At 40.3% G+C, this 16,435-nt stretch overlaps 1 protein-coding gene across 2 annotated transcripts in view; it reads left to right on the top strand.

The window, feature by feature from the left end:
* Positions 1 to 16,435, top strand: part of PPARG (peroxisome proliferator activated receptor gamma) — a 190,716-nt gene that overhangs the window by 364 nt on the left and 173,917 nt on the right. The window contains exon 1 of one of the 2 annotated variants that reach the window (XM_001376110.5): positions 10 to 1,203. The exons of the other annotated variant lie outside the window; for it this stretch is intronic. The gene's annotated coding sequence lies outside the window, so the exon portion shown is untranslated. Of the gene's footprint in view, positions 1 to 9; positions 1,204 to 16,435 lie in introns of those variants that run through there. 2 annotated transcript variants of the gene reach the window in all.

Below are 16,435 nucleotides of genomic sequence, written 5' to 3' on the forward strand. Positions count from 1 at the left end.
GAGGGGGCTGTTCTGTAGAGCCTGGGGCTGAGTGCCTGTGGCCAGGAGCACTCCTGTTGCCGGGTGTCCCGGAGACAGGGGCACTCACGCGGCTGAGTGTCCCAGGGCCAGGAACACTTGCGCGGCTGGATGCCCTGGGATCAGGGCTCCCTCTTTGGCCATTGTATCTCGGGCTATGGGGGTCACGGAGTTGGGCGCCCTGTGATAGAATGTCACAGGCGTGCCCAGTGGCCCGAGTTTAAGGGTATGTGGGGTTGTGTGGGCTAGGGCCACTAAAAGGGACTCGCAACTTGTGTGACCCGAGCTGAGGGGAACTCTGGGCCGGGAGGACGCCGCAGGGTGCGTGTTCTGTGGCCTGGGATAAGGACCTGGGGTCTTGTGTCACGGAAGAGAGGAGACCACTGAGGCTTGGCTCCTGGGCTAAGGAAGACAGGGGCCGAGTGTCCTTGGAGAGGGGTCACAGAACTTAAGTGACTTGGGGTCAGAGGGAGCTGAGTCCAAAGATCTTAGAATAAGGAAAGTTGGGGTTGTGGATCGGTGTCCCCTGAGACTGGGGGAGAAAAAAGTTTTCTGGGAGACAATCTGCCCCGTGTGAAGAACGGACGCCATGCAAGTGACTCCCTGGGGCCTTGCCGAACTAGTCATGGGGACAGAGCATCTGTCTTTCTGTCTGACCGTCCCTCGGTCCGGTCTGCCCTGGAGTTGTAGTGCTGTGAGGGAACAGGTGATGACAACCCCCAGACCTGACCTACTAAGGGGAGCGTACACGGGGCAGGAAGAGCCCAGGGATGCCAGCCTGCTTCCGAGCAGCGGGATGAGCGCTGGTACTAGAAGCTCCCAAGTGTGCTGGGTGCTGCCAAGCCGCGTCCCTCGATGCTATGTGGGCAGGGAGCTGGAGAGACAGCAGCAGGCTCTCTGCTCTTCTGGACTCTTGGGGAAAACGAGGTCGGTCAGGCAAAGACAGATGACAGGTCCCCTTGGTGCCAGGGGTGGAAGGTGGGTGTGAGTGAAGAAGAGAAATGTGGTACTTTGTGCCTTGGCTTGTGGGGAGGGGCCAGGGAAAGAGAGCCGGAAACTGGGAGTCACCAAGCCACGGCTTTTATATGGGGTCAGGTAAAGAGGAGGAGCAGCTGCTCCTGTTGGATCCGAAGGGGTAGGAGGGCTGCGTCGGCACCTTCAACTTTACTGACTTCTACTACTTGGGTGAGTCAGCTCACTTCAGCGACATTTGCTTGCTGTGCCTCGGTGAGAAGGTTTGCGGAGCATTTGGGGTTTGCAATAGTTATCGAAAGCTGAGGTTCCTGAAGCCCAGGACTGGCACTGCTGAGACCACTAACCCATCAAATCAGTGAAGGGCAATAGACGGGCTCCGGTCATGCTGAGCTGTAATACTCTTTAGACCTGTAATATTCATTATTCTGATCGGAAAATTTTAAGGACTTTAAAAAATGACTGCCTAATGAACTTAGGGCCCAAATGCATTGACGCATGTACTCCTTTTGGTAATTTGCTTACATTAATCACTGAAAATAATTGGACAGGGCAATGGTCTGTCTTCGGGCATATTTTAATTTGAATGTATTATTTTATTGCCAAGCTACTTTTTACTTCTTGTGTATGTCTTTTTTTCACAAATGGGGTGGGGGAAGAATGCTTCACTCTGTGGGGAGATCAATGAATTACTTATTCATAAAAGGGACCCTGGCTAGTGGATAATCGGGTGCCCTGTCACTCTCCTCTTGTCCATGGTATACTGATTTTGCTATGGTCTGAAAGCACAACTATGCGGCAATGTAGAATTATTCTCATTAGGAACTGGACATGGGAATTCATAATTGGCTTTCCTAGAAATTTCAAGTGAAAAATTAATTTTGAAATAAGTAATAAAGTTTTTGGACAAACAGCCTCAATATCTGAGGTCGCCACACCCCCCCAAAAAAGACTGATAAGCTTTTCTGATTATACATTTTTGAGTAAATAATATTAGACACACTTCAGAATTTTTCTTATTGATGCAATAAAATGAGTTTTCTATTTTTGTGAATAGCCTCAGCTTTAGCTATCATACAATAATATACATTTTTACATGTGCAATTAGATATTTGTTATTGCTAAATCATAGGTTTAAAGCTGGAAGGGCAATTGAGAGAAGTTTTAGAGAGTTAGAGTTTTAGACTTGATGTAAGAACAAAACTTCCTGATACCTTAAGCCAACCCAGAGTAGAATGGGCTGCGTTTCCCTCCCCTGGAAGTCTCCAGGCAAAGGTTGGATATTTGTCATGTATGTTGCAGAGGGGATTGTTACTCAGGTCCAAGTAGGTCCAGATGACCTCTGCAGTCTCTGCCCACCCTGGGGATCCGTAATGCTATGACTATGTACTTACAGAAATTTTCTCACTTAAATCATGATTATATTTATATATGATTTAGGATCACTCAGTCCGGTGTAGTGCCCACTTTTTCCCCCAAAGTCTATCGACAGTCAGTGCTTAATTCAATCCATAACATGCCACTCAAAGAGGAAAATGCAAAAACATTACTACACATTTTCTGTTGTCATAACATATACTTTACACAAATGATTTTCTTCCTTCTTTCTTTAAATCATATGATATATGATATTCAGTTTGCTGATGATAACTTTAAAACCAGATGGGTATATTAAATTTTAAGACTCAGCTGGGGACTAGCATGGCTTTTTTTTTTTTGCTACATGATATAGGAAAAACCCTACTTCTTTTGCTCTGATACCAGATTTTTATCAAATATTCCTCTTCAGCCTTTTGTTTTCTAGTTTTTAACCACAAGCACAGTAAGACCAGCATTATTGAAACTAACATTGGCATCAATGGAACAGGAAACTGCTCAAAGTAGAAATTATATTCTATAGTTTCAGAGACAAAATGACCCCTTTTAGGAAAAAAAAAGGGGAAAAAAGTATTTTTCTAAAATTGCTTATGTCAGATTCCAGCCTGACCATCTTGGGATGGGGAGAGACTGCTCAGATTCTTTAAAAGCCCAAAGAACCCCTTAACCCATCCGGAATTTTCTTAAAACTGGGACCAGTGTCACCTCTTTCAGTGTCACCAAGATCTCCACAAGTTGGCCACAGGGAAAACAATGTTTGGGATTGCAGTTTTAAATGAAAAATGCAGCTTTTTTTTTTTTTTAAGAAATAGTTTCCTGTTCTGTAGAAACTTGGTCTCTGCTGCTTTATATTTTTCAGTATTACTTATTTTAAAAGAGTGATAAATTACTCAGAGAAAAATTACAGTGTTATTTTCAAAGTCCCTTGAAATTTATTTCCTGATTAAAATAAGTTTGATTTAGGGGTATGAATCAGAAGTACATCATGATGCTGGCTCTCTTTGCCCATAAGCTGTGTGAACACATACCTTGTCCCGGTTCTCAGAAGTGTGTTTGCAAATTCTCTTCTTAAGCCAGCTAATTTGTTAAGTACTTAGAGTTGAATTAGAGATAGTCTATATTTTTACGTAATAAGTATTATTATTGCAGTTCTGCTACTTTTAGGGTGCAAACAGTATATGGCATTAATAACAGTGAAGTCTTTTGTGAAACAAAAAAATTATAACACTCTCCAGTTTTTTCTATATTGAGGCCTATACTCATTGCTTGAAATCAGCATCCTATTTATATTTGTGTCCGTCTCTTTATCCATTCCTTTTTCCTTCAACTGGGTTTATATATACTTAGTGATTAGGAAAGAAAGATTCCCTCATCCTAGAACTAGAAGTACAATTCAGACTTTGACATCTTGGGAGCCATCCTACCCAGCTGTTGTAAATTGGATAGATAATCCTTAGGTCTCATCTTATTTTGTTGGGTGAGAACTAGTTGAATTTGATTTAAGTCATTAGCCAGGAAGACTAGATTTGAACTTCTACTAAATGAGGCTGTCTAATATCCTACAAAAAAGTTAAAATTTTAATATAGCTTATTTCATTTGGGGAGTATTAGTGTGGATATGATTTAAATCCTAGCCAGGATTTCAACTTCTACGAAATGAGGCTCTCTTTCATAACCTACAAAAAAAGTTAACATTTTAATCCCTTTGCCGTAGCTAAAAACCTATTCATTTATACTAGTGAAGTAATGAGATGCTAATTAGCCCAAATTTGTGCTCAAATTTCGAGGTCATTTTATACTGTTCTATATAGTTTCTCTTTTAATCTTGCCTTACTCTTTACTGGTCCACTTAATATCAAATAAGTGAATGCAATGGCCTTATTTATTTGCAAAAGCCCTATCAATCAGAAGTCCAACTTTTGATCATAAACAACAGTAGAATCCATGATAACTAACATCCATCTTGGCAACCATGGCTAACCTGGGTATATCACAGAACTTTTGTTAATAGGGTAGCAAGATTGATAATATGAATTGAGAGATGTTAGAAATGGGAATTCGTAAAGCTATCTGATTACAAAGTCCTCCATAACATTTTTTTCTTGAACATTTTCACAATTTACAGAAACGGATTTAGGTTACTTTTGGAGGAAGTGTTTCTTCTTTTTTTAAACCTCACTTTTTGTGTTAGTAACAACTCTAGGCTAATAGGGTTAAGTGACTTGCCCAGAGTAACATAGCTAGGAAGTGTCAGAAACCAGACTTAAACTCATGTCTTCCCTACTCTAGACCTGGTGCCTTACTCAGTGTACTACCTAACTGCCCCCTTATTATTCATTTTAATACAGTGACTTTTTTTTAACCTCGATTTTTCAGGAATGATTTATTTTTTTATTTAAGAGAACTAATCGAAGGCAGGTCTATTGGCTCATCACTGAAAAGCAAATCATTTTCAACTTAATAGCTTATATTTTAGGTATAATTATGCCATGATTTATAGAATGTCCCAAAAATCTCAGGGGCATTTCAAGCTATAATAAGCCTTAGTGTCATTTTAGGACATATAATAAGTTGAACAGAGCCCTAGGACTTCTGGGACACCCTGTATTAGAAGTAACACTATCTTTTTGCCTCTAACAAAAGATATCTTTATTAAGCATAAGTAATAAAGACATATTCTTGGTATTTTTCTTCAATGCAATAACTTTAGCAAAGCAACCACATGAGTTCTTAAATAATTAACTGTTCAAGTTATGAATGTGAGATGTACATTTAAGATGTCACCGGTGTTTTTAAATAGACTTATTTTGGCAATTCCACAATCTGTGAAACTTAAAATATTGTGTTGTGCAACTCACTCAATCTTCACCTTCCTCTTCCTGTTCATTTATAGGCTGGAAAAGAAAAATGATCTTTCCTGCTTTTTAAATGCCCAAATGATTGCTTAATTTAGAATAAATTAATTCCAAGGAAGAAAACATTCTACATCTGCTAAAGAAAGTGTTGTTGAAAGTCAAATGACCATTTTAATAGTCCCTGATGAATGTAGGTGCTTAAGAGGCTTCCTTTAGCTCTTGGGTGTGACTTTCTTTAACACCCCCTCAGCAAACATTTCTTGAATGGTGTGACCTTGGCCCAGAAATTCATTACATTCAGTATTATGCAAAGATGCTTGCAGGGTCCTCACCTTAAGTCAGCTCATTTCTCTCTGCTTAGAATGAATTCTGTTACTAAGTCCTGACATCAATTAACAAGAAGATTTGCTAGAGCTCGCCAGGCAGGATCTGGCCATGATCATAGAACTTTACTGGAAAGTGTGCCAAATATTCCCCGATTGGAATCTACATTCCCCATTGCATTCTGGCATTTTGGAAAATTGATTATCTTCAAATGAATGCTTTGTATTTGATTCTCACACAAAGGATTTTAATCAGTGATTTTTTTTTCAATAGTGATTTTCATTCATCCTTATGAAGAGTCCCAAAGATTGTGCCTTTGTCACGATGGTCTCTTTCTACAGCAGAAACTCCTAGAAGGAAAAGACTACATTAGATTTAACAAATATTTAATTTTTCTTTATGTGTCATAAAAATCATTTTAATATCAAAGGAACTTTAAGAATTGCATGCAGCAAGAAAAGGGGAGTGTAGGGGGTAATGCAGTATGTGAGATGAGGCAGAGGTTATGCAGCTCCCTAAACCTTCAGGAACTTCCAGGTAGAACTATAATATGGGGGAAGGGAGGAGAGAGAACAAATGAGTGAGGCTGAAATTGAACCACTGAGGCCAAGACTAAGCTATTCTTGCTGTTACAACCACCTGTACTTTGGAATAGTGAGTGCTATTTAACTGAGATGAGCCAGGATAGAAAGGGAACAAAGGGAGGGAAGGGAAGGTATATGATGGAGTGAAGGAAAGAGAGAAAGGAAGGAAAGAGAAGAAGGAAGGAAGGAAGGAAGGAAGGAAGGAAGGAAGGAAGGAAGGAAGGAAGGAAGGAAGGAAGGAAGGAAGGAAAGAAAGAGAAAGAAAAAGAAAGAAAAAGAAAGAAAGAGAAAGAAAGAAAGAGAAAGAAAAAGAAAGAAAGAAAGAAAGAAAGAAAGAAAGAAAAAGAAAGAAAGAGGAAGAGAGAGATGGGGAGAGAGAGGGAAGGAAGGAAGGAAGAGAAGGAAGGAAGAAGAACAGAAGAACTTATTAAGCACTAACTATGTGATTCTGTGCCAGGGAATGAATGTCATTTCATTTAATCCTCACCACTCTGGGAGGTAGCTCCTATGATTATCCCCATTTTACATTTAAGGAAAATGAGACAGACAGGTGAAGTGAATTCCCCAGGGTCACCCAGCCAATAGTTCCTGAGGCCAGATTTAAACTAGGTCTTCTTGACTCCAGCCCCATCATGCCATCCATTGTGTCATTTGATTGGACAAGTGCTTCACTATTCTTCTAGTGTCCCTGATATGAAACCTCAGAATTATTCTACATTCTTCCTTCTTCTTCCTCCTCTATACCCAATCAATTGTAGGTTCTGCTTTCATAATTTCTCTTGCATCTGTCTCCTTTCTACTTCCACAGTGGAGAGAGAAGGGAACCATTGCCAGAATCTCTCAATTGGTCTCCTTGCTTCGTCTCTATTTCCAATCCAACTTGCCTCCCAAATAGAGGTTGCTAAAGCGTAGATCTGAGCATCTCCATGGCTCCCTATCTCTCATTTGGCTCTAAACAATTCCAGTAAAATCCAGGCTATATTTACCTCAGTCTCCCTCAGGCACTGCATTACTGAGAAATTGGCCCACACTTCATTTCTTTTACAAGATGTTCCAATCCCTCCTGGGATGCCTTCACAGACACAATTCCCCATTCTTGGAATGCTCTCCCACCTTCATGCTGCTTCTTGGAAACCCTCACTTCCTTCAAGACTCAGCTTTATGTTCTCTTCTACAGGAGTTATTCCCCCACCCCACCCCACCCCATTTACTTTATATTTACTCTGTCAAGATTGTGCGCCTTTATCTGTATACAGGTTATTTTCCCTAGTAAATAAATGCCCTGAGAGCAGAACCTTCCCCCCCCCCCCAATTTCCATCTCTAGCACCTAACACAGTGCCTCTGGTACATAGACTCCTAATAAACATTTGCTTATTAAATCCAATTGTCTTAGCTGTGTCCAAGGCTCCTGTAGCCATTGGGCCATTTTGGACTTGAGCCAGAGAATTCTGGGAGGGAAGGTCCTTTCCTAAACTTCTGAGTACCCTCCTTGTGACAGGAAGAAATGATCTCACCACCTAATGCTACCCAAATCAATACAAATAGAAATGAACATCTGAAGCAGGAACTTGAATCATATGATAGCGTGATTTGATTTATAGGCAGCCTGGTGAATTGAACCGGGTGTACCGAAAAATGTCTTGGCTGGATTGTTTTAGGAAATGGATCGGGTTAGTTCTAGTTTTAATTGATTCACTACGCACTTAAACTTTTTTTTGGTTTGGTTTGTAGTTCAGTCAAATAATTAGTATTGGGATTTGATTTGGTTTACGGCTTAGCAGAGTAATTCAGTTCCTTCTAGTTTTTGCTGTGCGGTTCAAGGCAGTTTGGGGCCCAACTCTGAAGTAATATAGCAGGCTCTCTGGAAGAAGGGTTGGAAATTAGGCTTCCTGAACCCAGCTCTTTGCCTTAGTAGGCAGAGCTCATTCTCATATATACTTGAGGAGGGAGATGCTAGGAAGGTGGAGAAATCAGGAAACACCCTGAACTTTGTCCCAGCCCCCATAATCTTTAGGCAGGCACCTGGCTATTAGAGGGCACATTTTAAGATCTGTGGTGTGTTCTAAATACATTCTCTGATTCTAGCTGCACAAAAGGCGCCCTTTAAGGTAGATGATATTATAACTCCCATTTTACAGATGAGGAAACTGAGGCTTATAAAGGTGAAGGGACATGTCCAGGGTCACTCAGCTAGTGTCAGAGGAAGGCCATAGACCCAAGTCTTCCTGATTCCCACAGTCAGCTTTCTGTTCACTTTGTCCAGTTGCCTCTTAGGGAAGCTACCAGTATAAAACTGGACTTCTAAGAATAGCTGATGCTTATTACATTTAGGAGATTGTAGCCCCTCGAGGACAGGCACAATTTGCCTTCTGTCTTTGCATTCTCATCACCTTGCTTGTTGCTTGGTGTAGTGACTGGAAATGTCCTTTCGTTAGGAGAGGGAACTCCCAGAAAAGGCTATTCCCTCTACAAGTACAGGTTAGCTCCTTCTCGAAATCTTTAGAGCCCTCAGAAAATAAGTGACTTGCCCAGAGTCACACAGCTAGCATGTGATAGAAATGGATCCTGAACTCAGGCCTTTCTGACTCTTTCCAGCCTGCTGTCTATCCACTGTTACACTGGACACATACTAGGTGCTGAATAAATAAATGCCTGTTGATTGTTATTCGATGATAAGCTACCCAGAGGAAGGACTGGATTGTTTCATTTTTGTATTCCCAGCACCAAATTAGATGACCTCTAAGTGATAGGCACTTGTCAGATGGGAACTGAACGGGATTTCCTCACCTGCATCTCAAAAGTGGGACCCTCCTACCTCTGTTTTGTGACCTCAGTCACTTCCTACCTATGTGACCCTGGACAAGTCACTTGACCCCCATTGTCTAGCCCTTACCACTCTTCAGCCTTGGAACCAATACATAGTGTTGATTCCAAGAGGGAAAGTAAGAGTTTTAAAAAAAGAATGAGCTATAATAGCTAGGTGCCTGCCTGGGCACAATATAGTCTCTAGATTGTGGGGGCTGGGACAAAGTTCAGAGTGTGTTTTCTGATTTCTCTACCTCTCTGCCATCTCCTACTCAGTTACATAGGAGTCTGATCTCTAATTTACATCAAACAGTTCTCCCAGAAAGCCTGCCATGTGGCTTGCCCAAGGTCACATAGCAAGTATCAGCCAGGATTGAACCCAATCTTTAGACTTTAATACCATTTATCTTCTATTACCCAAGCTAATTAAGGCTCTTCAGGATTTAGAGACAAAATAGTGGTTGTGAGAGTTGGAGAAAGGGGGAAGCTTTCTTTATTTAAATAATTTTCCCTAGGTCTAAACTTATAAGTCTATTGAAAAAAAAATCATTAGATTGTAAGTGCCTTCTATGGAATGTAATGGACTTCTCTACTAGCAGCAATGCAATGATCCAGGACAGTTCTGAGGGACTTATGAGAAAGAACATTATCCACATCCAGAGGAAGAACTGTGGGAGTGGAAATGCAGATGAAAAACAACTGCTTGATCACATGGTTTGATAGGGATATGATTGGGGCTGTCGACTTTAAATGCAAGTAGTATTGCAAATAATAATAATATGGAAATGGATTTTGAACAATGAAAAAAGAAAGAAAGAAAGGGTAATAGCCATTAACAACAACAACAACAAAGATTGTAAGTGCTCTGAGGACAAGGACACTCCTTTGGCTCTTTTTATATCCCACAGTTAAGCACCATATTGTTGTTCAGACCCTTTGCAGTTATGTCAGACTCTTTGTGACCCATCTGGGGTTTTCTTGGAAAAAATACTGAAGTGATTTGCTGGGGGGTTTTTTCTTTAAAAAACAACTCTTACTTTCTGACTTAGAATGAATATTGATTCTAAGGTAGAAGAGTGGGAAGAGGGGGTTAAGTGACTTGCCTAGGGTCACACAGCTAGGAAGTATCTGAATCCAGATTTGAACCCAGGACCTTCCCTCTCCAGGCTTGGCTTTCTGTCCACTGAGCCACCTAGCTGCCCAACCATTTCCTTCTGCAGCTCACTTTACAGATGAGGAAACTGAGGCAAACAGGATTATTGCCCAAAGTCACGTAGCTACTAGGTTTCTGAGGCAGGATTTGAACTCGGGAACATCAGTCTTCCTGATTCTAGGCCTGGTTCTCTGTCCACTGGGCCACCTAACTGCCTGCCTGGCACAAAGTAGGAAATGTTTGTTGACTGAAAAGTTTGAGGGGTGAGGGAAATTCCTTTTCTCTACCCTCATTTTTTCTCTCATGAATAATAGAAGTTAGAAATTTTATCTTCCAGCATATTTTCCCCCCAACATCTGAACACACACAGTTTAATATTTCTTAGTATTAGTTTGCTTAAGAAATATTCAATTTGGATTTTTTGGACTAGTGACGAATGTGTAGAGCCATCTCTGTTTCTACATTTTACTTCTGCCCTTTGCTTTTTCCATGACCTTAAAGAAAATATCTCTGTACCTTCAACTTTAGCTTTTCTAATCTTAAAAACAAAATAGCCCTCTTATGAACAAAAAATGGGATATTATTTTAACCCTGTCCAAGTTTCTATGATGGTAAAAGGTATGGCTATTGGTACTATCTTCTTTTTTTTTTAATTTTTGAGGAAGTTTGTTGTTTTTTAACTCTTTTTGTCTTAGAATATCAAGTATTTTGTTAAGAATTCTGTTAAGAAAAGTGTTAAGGGCGGGCAGCTGGGTAACTTAGTGGATTGAGAGCCAGGCCTGGAGACAGGAGGTCCTAGGTTCAAATTTGACCTCAGACACTTCCCAGCTGTGTGACCCTGGGCAAGTCACTCAACCCTCATTGCCTAGCCCTTACCACTCTTCTGCCTTGGAACCAATACACAATATTGATTCCAAGATGGTAGGTAAGAGAAGAAAGGAAGGAAGGAAGGAAGGAAGGAAGGAAGGAAGGAAGGAAGGAAGGAAGGAAGGAAGGAAGGAAGGAAGGAAGGAAGGAAGGAAGGAACGAACGAACGAACGAAGGAAGGAACGAAGGAACGAAGGAAAGCACTAAAGCTGGGGTTAAGTGACTTGCCCAGGGGCATACAACGAAGAAGTATCTAAGGTCAGAATTGAACCCAGGACCTCTTGTCTCTAGGCCTGGCACTCTATCCACTGAGCCACTAGTGGACCCAAAGAAGTTGTTTGTTTGTTTTTAAGAAATTTTTTATTCCTTCCTTTTTACCTGAAAGCATGAAGCTACTAGTAATATTTCCTTCTTTTTCCCCTCACTTTTTTCTTTCTTTCTCATTTCTTTTCTTTCCTTTCTTTTCTTCTCTGTGATTCTGTTATCAGCAAAATTTGCAATTACTAAGTTGTTCCACTAAATAATTACAACATTTGCTTTATTTATTTTCCCTTGGGTATTTCGTCCAGGGACTAGAGCAAATCTCAGTGCCTCTTTTAAGTGGAAACTAGGCAGTTCCCTCCAAAGCAATCTCATTTTTGAGAATCAGCTAACAGATTGTATGTTAGAGACAGGAATGGGACACCACCTTCCTTCGTGACTAAGCATAAACTTGCTAGTCATTCTGTTTTTACACTTTAAAGCCTATAAATCTAAGACAAAGAATCCCAAAGTCCTGTGTTGCTGAACTGACAGGTAATTGTGCTGCCGGATGATAATTACCTCTTTTTTAAAACCAGTCTTAAAAATCAATCTGCAAATATGTGCATTATGTTATACATTCATTCCACATTTATTAAATGTCTCTTGTGTTCTATGGCACTGTATTGGGGCTATAAAGTCTTTCCTTCCCACCTCCTCATCCACCACAGTTGCTAGTGCTTTCCTCTCTGAGATTACTTCCCATTTACTCTGTGTGTGTATATAAATGTAATATATCTATCTATCTATATCTTGTATGTAGCCAGTTCTTTTCTTTTTTTTTTACTGTTACCTTCTTTCTTAGAATTAATACAAAGTTCTAAGGCAGAAGAGTGATAAGAGCTAGGCAACTGGGGTTAAGTGACTTCCCCAGGGTCACACACAGAGTTTGACATTTCCTTCTGCAGCTCATTTTATAGATGAGGAAACTGAGGCAAGCAGGGTTAAGTGACCTGCTGAGAGTCATAAAGCCAGTAAGTGGCTAAAGCTGGACTTGAACTCAGGAAGATGAGTCTTCATGACACCCCTGTGCCACGCAGCTATCCCGTACCCAGTTATTTTCTCATCTGTCTCTATTAGAGTGTAAGCTTCTTGCAGGCAGGAATGATTTGGCATTTCTTTGATCCCTAGTGCTCTGTACTGAGCCTAGCACATACTAAGCACTTATAGTGCTTATCAATTTATTGAAACAATCCCTGCCCACAAGGACTTCAGTTCTGGGCTGAGGGGGAGGTCAAAGAGAAAGCAACCCCATATACATATAAGTAAATATATAATGCATATGACATAAATAAAATAAAAAGTAATTTCAGGGGTAAGGAGATCAATAGTGACTTTAATAGAGAGATGATCAGGATGGGTCTCTTGTAAGAGATGGTCCTTGAGCTGAGTTTGAGAGAAAGTAGAGATTCTAAAAATGTATTTCAAGTATGGAGAGGGGCAGAAAAGTGGCTCAGAGAGCCAAGCCTGGAGATAGGAGGTCCTGGGTTCAAATCTAGCTTTAGACACTTCTTAGCTGTGTGACCCTGGGCAACTCCCATTGCCTAGACCTTACTGCTTTCCTGCTTTAGAACCAATACACAGCATTGATTCTAAAACAGACAGTAAAGGTTTTTTTGAAAAATGTGGAGATGAGGCAGCCTATGTAAATATTAACCTATACATGTATGAGAAAGGTAGAAAGCAAGAATGATATGTAAATCCATGACAAGGTAGATCTTATCAAAACAAATGTGTTGATCTGCTGTCAAAGATTGAGAACATATCTAGGTGTGTTGCAGGCTCATTTTATTCTACCTTTTCCTAATGCATTAGGAACTACTTGGAAATATGATTCCATACCATGGGCACCTAGGTGGTACAATGGATAGAGTGCCTGGGCTGAAGTCAACAGGACCTGAGTTCAAATCTGACCTCAGATACTCACTAGCTTTGTATCCCAAGTCAAGTCACTTAACTTTGCTTGCCTCAGTTTCCTCATCTATCAAAAGAGCTGAAGGAGGAAATGGCAAACCGCTCCCATATTGGCTAAGAAAACCCCCAAAAGGGTCACAAAGAGTTGGATGTTGCTCAACAACAACAAAAATTATTTCATGTGACAATTATACTTTGGCACTTTAGTTTTCATTGCTTAGTATCCTTATGTTATTTTGTTATTTATGGTCCTTTTTTTGGCCAGAGCAATACTAGAAAGGTGAGTCAATGGCAATTCTAGAACACATGTCTGGGTTGTAATTGATGAGTTCAGAACTCATCCTTTATAAATGTTTTGGTTCTTTCCCACTTAGCCTGACATCTCTGTCCAAACTTGGTTGCCATTAATTTTATTTCTTGTTACACAAATCTGGCAGCAATCATGACATAATTTTTCATTATCTGGAAGAAATGAGTGCAGAGAACATGGGGAGGTGAGATACAAAGAGGGAGGTACCATTTAGCTGGTTCCTAAGGCACAGCCTCCTAGAGTTTTGTATTTTGGTGAAGTGACCATGGAAAGGTTCTAGGTTCCCAGCTTTTCCAATTTAGGATCTTGATTGTTATCAATTCACTTTGAGGTAGGTATCAGGCACTGGAGAATTGATTCTCAGTAAGAACTCAGAAAATGCTGATTTCTAAACTGGGAAAGCATTGTATTTATAATGGGATGAATGCCTTCCCAGTGACGAGAATAGACATGTGGATAATTCCAAGCACCTCAGAAACCAAAATGGTAATCTGAAGGCTTTTTGGTGAGCCAGGAATCAGATCAAAGAGATTCAGATGGCCTTGATCCTCCAGGATCAAATAGATATTCTTCTATTTCTCTTTCAAAGCCCTTCATAAGCTGGCCCCAGTCTATCTTTCCAGCTACATTGGACATTATACCTCTTCCCAGACCCTGGGATCCAACCAAGCTGTCCTCTTTCTATGTCACACAAACACATCATGTCCAATTTGCCTCTGCACGGTCACTCCTCAGTGTCTGGAATTCACTCCCTCTTTACTTCTGCCTCTTAGAATTCTCCTCTTTCAAAATCCTGGTCAAGCATGATCTTCGAAATGTAGCCTTCTCAATTTCCCCAAATGCTAGACTCCTTCTTACTAAACTACATAGTATCAATTTACTCACATGCTTGTTTTCCTTCCCACTGGAATAGCAGCTCTTTGAGAGTCAGGATTGTTTCATTCATGGTATTTGTATCCCAAGTGCCTAACACAGATCCTGACACATAGTAGATGCTTTATAAATCCTTGTTGATTGATTATAGTGTACTTTCTCCAAGGAGTGGTGGAACCAGATGAGCTAAATGTGTACGTCTCTAAGTGACAAGCATATGTTTCTGCCAGATGTAAGGACCTCTTGCCTTTGGACACCACTGGTTCCATATGGATAAATGCTTACTCTTTGAAGATTGTTTTTCTAGACTTTGGTGTAGACCAGTGAGATCCACTTCAAATAGAAAGGAATCCTTGTAGCCCATATATTGACTTGGAAAACCATAAATTAGCATTATCTGTTGTACTTTTTTGGTTGTTAAACATTTCCAATTTCACTTTAATCTGGTTCAGCAGCAACGCTCACTACTTGGGAGTTTTGTAGCTACCTGCCTCCTGGGGCCTCCTATCCAATACCTCTTATATAGACCACTACCTTGTAGTTTTACTCGTATTTAGTATCCATGAAATAACACTTTCTTTTATATTTGTAACAATTTAAGCCTTTCCTTGAGTTGTGTGAGACATCCTAGTCATAAAATCATAATATTTATATAGATATTTATGTTTATATACAATATCAATCCAAAGTTCCATATAAAAATTAGGTCTTAAACATCTTTTGCACTTATTTCCATTCATCTCGTTCCTCTGACACAACTAACTCACCTAATTTCCTTTCTGTTAGGGCCACCAGATTGGTAGATCAGGGCAAGACTTTTGACAGACTATTTTTAGACCATAAATTCCATAAAGATATGGGTCTTGTCACATTCTTCATTATTCCTATTGTATCTGTCAGAGTGCTTAATAAATATTTATAGGTGATCAATTAAAAAGATTGTTGAGATTTCTCCTTAGCATCATATTGTACCTTAAATGAAAAAGTGTGTGTGTGTGTGTGTGTGTGTGTGTGTGTGTGTGTGTGTGTGTAAGTCTAGGCTACTGAAAGAACTTGTAGATGTATAGAAATCATTGTTGATGATCACTGAGGAATTATGGAAGGGAGAGGATATGGCATCAAATTGGAAAGTGTGACAAGGGAATCACTTTAAAAGACTGATATATATTAATTTAAGGTCACCAAGGAATCAGCTATGTAATTCCTAAATGAAAAACTCAAGTCAGCCGTCAGCCTTTTTTGGAGTTTAATTACAATAGGAGTAAGAAGGGAATTAGAGATAGAGAGATAGAGGGAGAGAGAAAGGGGAGAGAAGGGAATAGGGCTTAAATACCCCTTCTGTTTAGGCTGGGCCAAAAGGCCCAAGCCCTTAGATAGCTGGGGCAAAGAAAAGAGATCAGTCCCTATTACTCACGTGTCCAAAATGGAGAAACAGTCTCAGAGGCCCCCACCTTCAGCTTCCTTCAGAGCAAGCCTTCTCAGAGCCCAGGAACCACACCGACCAAAACCTCAACCACCTCTCAGTCTTCAGACCCTCCTATCTTTAAGGAAACCCTCCAAGTTGCCTCCCCTCAGTCCTCACATCTACCAATCCCTGTTCATCAATTTCCCTGTCAATGGAGGCTCTAGCTTAACCCAGGACCGCCCAGAGGTTTCTGGCTTTTGCACATGTCTGTTGAAGGTCATATTTTCAAATGATTAAATCTTTACTCCTTTGCTACAGCCGTTTCTAAATCCTGTTAACTTGAGTAGGTTAGAGATTGGAATAATTAAATTTTGATCTAGGCTGCAGCCCTTACTCAATCCTATTAGGACTGAATAGGGTGGAGATTCATTCCAAGTATCTCCATTGTATCAATTCTAAAATCAATCAAGACTCAAAGAAATTCCTGTTCTATGCTTAAGCATAGGTCAAAGTCCTTTCCATTGTTCAGCAAAGGGTTTCTGTCCTAAAGTAATCTTAAGAAGGGAAGAGAAAGAACCTCCCATGCCAATGGGGTTCCCATTCCAATAGACTATCAGTAAGAAATTTTCCAAGTATGAAATATCCCAATGGTGAAATTTCCAACATTTATAAGTCTA

Source organism: Monodelphis domestica, chromosome 7 (assembly GCF_027887165.1).
Source record: "Monodelphis domestica isolate mMonDom1 chromosome 7, mMonDom1.pri, whole genome shotgun sequence".
In the NCBI taxonomy this organism is placed as follows: domain Eukaryota; kingdom Metazoa; phylum Chordata; class Mammalia; order Didelphimorphia; family Didelphidae; genus Monodelphis; species Monodelphis domestica.